Source organism: Carassius gibelio, chromosome A7, assembly GCF_023724105.1.
Source record: "Carassius gibelio isolate Cgi1373 ecotype wild population from Czech Republic chromosome A7, carGib1.2-hapl.c, whole genome shotgun sequence".
NCBI lineage: Eukaryota > Metazoa > Chordata > Actinopteri > Cypriniformes > Cyprinidae > Carassius > Carassius gibelio.
Window position 1 is genome coordinate 31,184,080 of NC_068377.1, and position 9,603 is coordinate 31,193,682.

The following is a 9,603-nucleotide window of genomic DNA, read 5'->3' on the forward strand; positions in this document are numbered from 1 at the left end:
AGACGCACTGCTGCTCGGCCCTCCACCGGCTGGGTGATCTCCTCCGCGGTGCCCGGCGGTGGCACTGGACGGCCCTCGGCGGACGGCGCGACACTCCTCCGCCGCCCGGTGGACGGCGACGGCTCCTCCGATTTTGGGCAGCGGCAGGAGTCCCCCGTTCCCTGCCCCTCCGGATTCCGTCACGGAGGCGGCAGGCTCCGGCCCCCTGGCGAACGGCGCCGACTCCTCCGCTCCCTCACGGACGGGCGGTCGGCAGCGAGCTCGCCCGTCCCCGGCAACTCGCTCCAGCCCACCGCCTCGAGCGTCAATGGCGGCACGTACCTCGCCAGCTCGAGGGCACCGCGGATTCACCACAGCGGCGAGGGATCTTCAGCAGCGCGTCCCTCCTTCTCCCGGGCTTCGGCACCACTGTAACGATATGCAAATCTCCATATTCATCGGGAAGAAGGAGGCGGGAACCGGCGCACAATCAAAACATAATTTTAATATTCAAAATAAATACAAAACGGCGCACCAGCCCCTCACGGCCGACTGGTGCGCATAAATAAAAAGCAAACACATAAAATAATGTCCCAGGCCTGGTCCTCTCTCGTCCTTCACGGTCGTCACTCCAGTTTTATATCCTTCCATCTCCTACGTGGGACTCGATACTAGCGGTGGGGCTCAGGTGTAGCTCATCTCCAATCACTACACCTGGCCTCACTCCTCGTTCCCACGCCTCTCGGCCCCGCCCCACTCGCCACAATCATCAAAAAAGTAATGTCCCTTTTTTGGAATTGTGTATTTTAAAGACAATTTTCTAAAATACAAAATGAGCTTCACACATTTTATTCCAAAGGGTTTAAACAATATTTATGATACTTGTTCAATGAACCATAAACAATTATTGCGCATGGACCTGTGGAACAGTTTATAGGCAGAAGGCAATTAAGGTCACGGTTATAATAACTTAGGACATTAAAGATACATTTCTACTGACTCTGAAAAACACTAGAGAAATGAACGGCAAGTAAATGATCTCCAAAAGGTGCACATTTTTACACATTTTCCTATAAAACATAGACATGACTGAACAGATTTCAGGAGAGCAGAGAAAACTGCTCTCAGATTAACACCAAGAGCAAAAGTCCACAAACGCCCCATCAGAGAGGTGATGAAAAAGCTTCGGACAAAGTTAATATTACACTGGCGACTAAATGAATTACTACGGAACCCTGAAGGGGTGCGACAAGTGACTGCCTTTAAATTATAAATCCAAACTATGAATTCAATTTTCATAATCTCACTCACAGGGCCCAATCTATTGTCTGATCTCATTTGTATATTTCATTGGCTGAATTAATGAACTTCCACGACTCCCGCTTCTTGCTTGCGAACAGGAAAAAAATATGTAATTAAGTCAAAACATAAAACAAAAGAAATTAATTAGATTGCTTATCAACCTAAAATCAATCCAAACTTTATTTCCTGTTGCGCTTGGTAGTAGAGAAAGCTCTCCTCCTACTGCTCCATTCCCATCGCTCCGTGTTTAAAACAGGATCAAAGCACCTGCCAGTATTACTCAGACAAAGAAATCGATGAGTCGAACAAGACTTCAGCATGTGGGTGAGACAATGAACTCCAGTGAAGTAGAAGAGCATATAGCACCGGCATGTTAAAAACTCATTTTCAGCCCTTCAGGCATATTAACGTCTCTTCTTGGGAGTGACAAGAAACTTAAGTATTGTTGAACTGTCTCTGATTTGACTAAACACGCTACTGCATGTACTGCACAGCTTTTGTACAAAAACAATATTACTATTACAGCTCAATAATAATAAAACAAGAAAACTACCCTCTCTTGAGCATGTCAAAATTCAGTGAAAAATGTCTGTACATGGGTTCAGTGTTAAAAAAATACTAAATCAGAGCATTGGCCTAATAGTTACCATGCACACTCTTACACATTGAACCACGGCACTCATATGACTGACACAAATGTAAACATATAGCAAAAAAATTCCTGCAACTCAAATGATAGAGAACGTGCTAGCAACACCAAGGCCATAGGTTCAGTTCCCATGGGGAATGCATGAACTGATAAAAGTGCATACTTTGAATGTTGCTTTGGATAAAGGTGTTTGCTAAATGCATACATTTATATGTAAGGACCAAAAAGACAAGTTCAGTGCATATTATGCAAATATTTTACACATATGGATTTAAATCACCATATATATTTTAGAAATGACAAGATAATGCCATTCGCAGAATTGCAAAGTCCCTGTCATGTAACAATATATATTTGTAAATAGCAGGCCAAGCAGTATGCAGTATATACTGCACTGTACGCAGCTAGCAGAGTATTGTATGAAGAATATAGCCACCCACTGGAGGGCAGGAGATGCAGATGATCATTACTAAATTATTTAAGATGACACACCACCTCTCCTGGGAAGATATAGGCTCTTCCTGATATACTGGAGACGGTCTGACTGTCATCAACCTTATAGGCTGGCTGTGAAGGTGAATGCATGAACTACTGATTTATAAAAGAATCGTTCTTTTCAACTGATGCTTTTATTAAATGTTCAGACTGATTTACAGAGCATTTGTAAATCATTTGACTGTAGTTTGGAAATTGTAATGAAAACTGTATTGAAATAATGATTCATTTATTCCAACCAATTTGTTTACTAAACTTGAGTTAACTTGAGCAGACTTCCCAGTGTGAACACAAACAGGTGTGTATACAGTACACAAATACATACAAACACATAAGTAAACACATGAACTTCACAGGTGCATTTGCTACACCAACATAAATCACTGTAATCAAACAGACACACACGTATGTTTTGCACACCCCCTAAAGTGTGATTCCTTATCCTCCAAGCTAATTTTCACCTTCAGCATCAGTCGTGCAACTGTTTATAGTTCATTTATCAAGCAGCAGCACAATCTGTTCTAGCTAAAATCTCCAGCATCCAAGAAAGAGGAAGCCCAGCGGTGCTATGACCACTCTGTCTGATCCTGTTTGCCTCAAATATCACCTCTCGCCTTTTTTAGATACAGTATAAGCTGATATATGTGAGTGTAAAACTGTTTTAACTCACTGATGACCTTGAAATTGCTAGTAAGTGGAACTGAAAAAAAAGAAAAACATAAATGTCATAGTATTGTTTGAGCTTTAAAAAAGGTTAATGGTTGCCTTAAATTATTTGAGCTGCATTAGATAAATTAGGTGTTATTAAAAAAATAAATACCGGTAAGTAAAACATATGATTTTGATTAATCCCATTGACTCTTTTGAATCACTTCACCAAAAAGATTTGTTCATGGAATCTATCTAAAAAACTTTCATGTCTACAATTCATTAAAATAAATGATTAGCTCACAAACAAAACATCACCAAGAAATCAAATTATAGAAAATAGTTGCGTTTGCTTTCCAAAGGCCATTCAAGTAAAGTGAACGAAGAAGCCGTGATTTTTGTAATGTAGTTCGGCTGCTGTCCAAACAGTCCAAACACATAATGGACCATAAAGCTTCAAGATTAGACACAACTGTCCTGATCTCCTAAATACAGTAGACAAGCCACACCTTCATTTTAATTGTGTCTAATGCCTGTTCCTAAAGCATGTTATTCACAGAAGCTTTTTAGTCTGTCTTTGTGATATGCCATGTCCTTTCATATATTATTTGCACTCAGTGATTAAAATAACTTTCCTTAACCTCATTAGGTAAATCAACACAATATGCTATTAGAATATAATTGTGTTCTAGCATTATATTAAGCCAGTTAAACTAGTTTCCTAGCTGTATTCTTTCTCCTCACCTTTAAAGTACAGTGCATTGGTCAGGATCATGGCTCCAGGTTTGGTCTACAGCGCCTGTTCCAGATCTGCTGTCTCCTCTCCATCCATCCCACTTTTAGCCCAGGACTGGTGCTTCTCCATGTCAGTCTGTTTCTGTGCATCCTCCAGGGCCACATGCTGCAACCCAAAGTGGATCTGAAGCTTCTCCAGAAAGCTCTTCCTCAGTTTAGGGGACTGTTTAGAAAACAGTGCAGAGGAAATGTGCAAAGTGTAGCTGGTTCCATTAGTTTCGTGCACACATTTCAGTGCCTTGGTCAAAAAGTCTCCAACAGCCTTATCATTTTGGTGATCCCCAGGAGATCATGAAACTGGCCTGCTGTGGATCCTTTAGCTCCACCCTCTAGAGCCAGCAGGGAGTTGGCCAACAGAAGTGGGAAAATGAAGGTGCTGGTCTGGGAACCGTCGATGCGGAGCGACCTGTACAGCTGCAGCCCCGGGCTCCAGGTGGGGTGATGTAAGCTGGAGATTTCTGTCTGAGGCAAGATCTGAACTTTCGATTACTGTGGAGCAGATGACCAGACGCTCTGTAGAGCCAACACTTGTAGAAACAGGAGAGGAACAGGAAAGGTGGGCACCATTACAGGACTGAAGAGAGCGGAAAAAAAAGAGAAATATTGAACATTCCACAAATGCTAAGTATATTACATTGCTAAAGTCAACATGGAAGTTACACTTATCAGTATACCACATTTTCCGATTTATACTGTGGATAATTAATTGGTGCACTAAATTCAAAATAATAAAATATTTTTCTTCTTGCTTCATCTCTGAAATAACTTTCTTTTTGACTGTTAATCACTTGTATTTTTTAAGGGGGCTAAACAAGGGTCTTTCTAATTGGTTAGGGGTAGGCTTCTGTTGTAGCATTCACCTTTCGTTATGCCACCTTTTGCCAAGCCCATTACTCTGACCTGCAGCTACCCCTTGTCTCAAATATGCATTACGTTGAGTTTTCCACCAAATGGCAACCTAGGGCGCTGAAATAGTATTGGGAACTGTGGGAACCAGAGTTTACTCCAAAATACCATAGTAACTAAGATAAAACTTTGATGTCCTGGTCATAAAATAAATTATTCAATGATAGATAACATTGAATGAGATTCCATTTAAATTTTACAGGAGTAACAACTGTAGCAGGTGGAGAGTATGGTCACCATGCTCATTTTTAATAAGGCGCCCTCTTCAGACACTTTAGCCCCAACGTCAAATTCCTGCTGTTGTTGAGTTGCTGACAGGGCACTAAATAGTGAGCAGGCGTCTCCACGGCCTATATACATCACTAAAATAAACGTTGCAATCCCCTAACCGAGCAGCGTCCTCCGGAAATTTCGCTTTATATCCGAGAGATCACAGAAAGACAGAATAAACAAGCCCCTTAAACAACAGCAGACGTTGGAGGATATTATACCGGTGGTACAGTAGATGTTGATTTTTGCGCTTGCAGAGCGAGCGCAGCTGTTCCGTCTGTTCGGAGAACTGAGGGGCGAAAAACACAGTGGAAAAGTTCCTTGTTTGCTTGTACTGTTAATTAATTAAAGCTTCCTATTTTCCTTCGGCTTCTTCTGTGGGTTTTGAGCTGAAAGGAACTGACAGGGCAGGTTCAGACGTCGACGTGGTGGAGGAGGGTCTTTTCACGTTTTGATAACTTTTTCTCCAGCCGAATGCATTTTCTCTTGGCTCAATCCGGGTATTTTGTCCTCTTTCAAAATCTCGCACAATCTATTAATCTCCTTACGATACCTAAACAAATGAGTGTTTCTCTCTCTCTCTCTCTATGAGTGTTATAAAATGTGTGTGTGTGTGGGGGGGGGGGGGTCAAAACGCAAAACGTTTTTATTGTTTTGACCTGAAAAATCCATGTACGGCTGTTGTCATAAACTTTTTCACGCAACTGGTTGCTTCCATCATTAGTACCTCTAGGAATACCCGCAGTTGCAATAGAGACCGAGAGGGGGCGCCCGCGATCTATACCGCCACGGCCTAACATAAGGTCGGCTTGGCCCAAAATAACGTGCCATGTATCCTGCCTGCGAAAGTATTAAACACGCTCCTCTTCGTCCTGATTTACATTTTAAACTCCCAGTTTTGGATTTTGGATGTGACCATCTCCAAAATCCTTACAGAAAGCTTCATATAAAAAAAAGTAAAATTTATGTTCAACTTCAAATTGATCAATGAGTGGATAAGAAGCAGACAGAATCAAGTGATTTTTAAATAGTCAGAGAGGGTAGAAGAGCAGGATCAGGCCTGGAAAGAGACTCTCAGATCATGGCAGTACAAAGATTCTGCCAATTTCTTCTTTAATCCACACCACACTCTCAGGTAGTCGTCTGGTGAATACACAAGCGCACAATGTCTCTGTATGGCTGTTTCTCTCTCTCTCTCTCACGCACTCATACACACAACTGTAGCTTGCACTCATATGCTGTGAGGGGTAATTAGACATGCATGCTGTACATATGCTTTTTTAATCTAAAGCAGTCAGAGGGCTCACGGATCACATCTAGTGCATTCACCCCAGACACGCACATAGCTATTGCCAGCATGCTGACTGAAAATACGCCCCTCCTTCACACACGTGCACTCACAGTGATCATGACTAATGTGTGACTGGTCATGGCTGCTTGCTTTATGTGGAGTATAGGGCTTATTGGTACAACAGGATATGTCTTAACCATCTCTCAGGGAGCTGTTACCTTAAGGACCTTCGCAGAACATCACAGTCATTGGAGCCTGTAATTAGTTGCCCTTTCATACTGGTCTAGAATCACCCCCTCCCTGTTTCCAAATAAAAATCTCAGTCGTCATAAGAGAAACTGTTAAACCGATCAGGTTATCACAGTCAGCCGAGGCTATAATGAGTGAGTTTCACAGATACACCGGCCCAGGTGATCCATCTGCCCTTGGCTGCTTCGGACCTAAACGAGTCCCCGGGGAAACTGCAGAGATCCATGGACACCCTGTGGGAGATTTGTATCTTCCTGGGGTCTCACCTTTCACCGGTGTGACGCCTTTACCCTTCCCTTTGCTACTCGTATATCCCAGCCTTTGACCTCCTAGATTCACCTTTACACCATTAATGTTAATTTCACCCGTGTAGTTATAGTAATGCATGGCCCTCCATTAATGCTCCCTCACATATCAAATGCCTTCACAGGATCTCATTTCTACTTATCAGGTCATCGACGTACACAGATTTTCTACATTAGGCTTGCAGTAGGCTTGTGAGATAAATGTTTGACCTCAGGGATAAAAGGGAAAGTTATAGCTTATTCATGAAGATTTGTTTATGACGATGATATAAACTAATATTCTGAGGCATGATACAGAGATTAAAATGGGAATAACCTGAACATCATAGACAGAGACAGTTTTGACTTGGAACAGGAACCATCCAGAACACCCTAGCAACTGTATAGCAACTAGAAAAACACCAATATAAAAATCCTGGCAGATACGATTGCCAATAATAATACGAATTATTACTATTATTAGTATTGTTATTTGTTATGACCAATAAGCAGTAAATGGCTGGTATTAGAGAAATTTCAATATTTCATGTAAAATATATTTTTATTATACATTATTGTTTGTAAATTTATATCAGTTTCTACAATTATGTTTTTACATTTATTTACAGTACACTGCTAAAATTAAGAATACATTTTTAAAAGCTTAAATTAAATGTCACATTTAAATTTAGGCACTATAACATATTACAGTACAGTATGAAATTAATATTCATTTTTAGATTTCCTAAAGATAACATTTTACAGTTTTATTAAATTAGTAGTGTCTTTTTTTTTTACATTTAAGTAAGCATTACATGTTGGCAACAGTATTCTAAACGTAAAACTAGAGGAAATGAGCATGTCTAATAAAATATTGAATACTTGCTAATGTTGATTAATAATATAATATAATATAATATAATATAATATAATATAATATAATATAATATAATATAATATAATATAATTGATTTGGTAACTATCTCATGCTTTAATATCAATACATTAAAAAACGAAACTCCCAGAGTGCCTTAACAACTGCACTGTAAACCAACACCCTGGAAACCAATAGTATCAAAGGGTACAGCTTTGCTTAAAATATGTATGACGTCTCTACAGTGCCAGAGACAATTTACAGAAATATCTGACATTTACCATTCAGCTTAATTGCCTTTCCTCATGGATGTTGTCTTATAAAGCACACATAGACTAAAATTCACAGTTCATCTTGTGCACTAGTCTCTTCCAGCATCTTCTGGACACCTTTAAGGCAAAGCATTGGTGTCCATCCAGTCTCATAACCCGCAAAATGCTCTGCCAGTGAAAGGAGACGAGAGGCAGGGTGAGTGACATTTATGGTACAATAGGCCCCTGATTTACTTTCCGTATGAGCCTGTAGAAAGTGAATCTCACACACACACACACACACACACACACACCTTTACTGGGCTTTTATGTTGGAGCCATTTCAGGACAAACTGTGGGGTTCATCTACTCCATGCGCTCTGTCAGTTCATCATCATCCCTGACCCGTGGGCCCCCCCATGCATTTCCACGCTTAGTCTCCCATTTATGCTGGTTTGAAAGCAGTCATTCTCATCTACATTCAAATTCCCATTGTAATAAGAGATTGTGGAATACCGCTCTGAGATCAGCGTTGAAAGGAAAGGTCTGTCAACACACCGTTTTACTCATTTGGATCCGAGTGTGTTGAGTGACGGACCTGTGGAGCGTTTCTCAGTGCTTTTAAACCATGATGACTCCTGGGTTAGACCCACAGCAGCACGTAAGCCTGAAAAGAACATAAACACACATATTTCTTCCACTCTCCCTTTCTTTCTCACTCTCTCATTCATACAAATACACACCCAAGGGTGTGTAGTCTACAGGAGCGGAGGTCTAGATGACTAAAAGAGCACAAACACAGACACAGTTGGGGGGTGGGGGGGCATATTTATAATTGTCAGAAATCACAGCGCCATCTGTTCTCTGTCTCAGACGTTTCCAGGCAGAGGCTCTAAGAGTTTCCTGTGAGACGAGGCAAACCGGGCGGCCGACCCTCAGGGTGATTCCGAGTCAAGAAAAAGGGTGCCTGTGTGAAGGGAGCACACACACACACACAAAATGGTTTTTTATCATATTCAATGCACATATTTTCAACTTAATTTTTTCATACAAAAAATGCATGAAATATTAAATTAAATATATTACATCAGCCATATTAGCACTGACATTTGACTTTTACTCTGACCAGCGTGGAAGTAAAAGCGCAATGCGTGATCTATCTAATGATTCATTAATATACTGCTTTTTGCATAGGATAGAATGTGTGTCAGGATGCACAAGTTTATGCACACAGGCGCCAACACGGGCATTCAGAAACAAGCTGCAAAGTCTCTGAACAGTCTGAGCCAGTGTTAATTTCGTTGACGAAGACTATGACGAAAAATATTCGTCAACTAACCTTTTTCACGGACGAAAACTAAATAAAAACTAAATAAAAAGTCAGATATGATGACGAAAAACGTGACGAAATATAACTGACACTTTAGTCAACGAATAAAAATGAGACGAAAATATATGGGAGGGACGAATGGAGAAGAGATCCAATCAGAGCGAATCTTTGAGGGTAGGTTGATCTATGCAGAAGCAGCGAGCCATTATAAAAAGCCGCGGCAAATGCAAGCGCCACAGTTAAACAAACGCAGCAGCAGTTACACAGAAAAGAGAACAAA

General features: G+C 40.9%; 1 pseudogene; it reads right to left on the reverse strand.

Annotated features, from left to right (window-relative positions):
- Positions 1-2,567: 2,567 nt before the first annotated feature.
- Positions 2,568-6,971, reverse strand: LOC128017521 (serpin B8-like; annotated as a pseudogene).
- Positions 6,972-9,603: the final 2,632 nt, after the last annotated feature.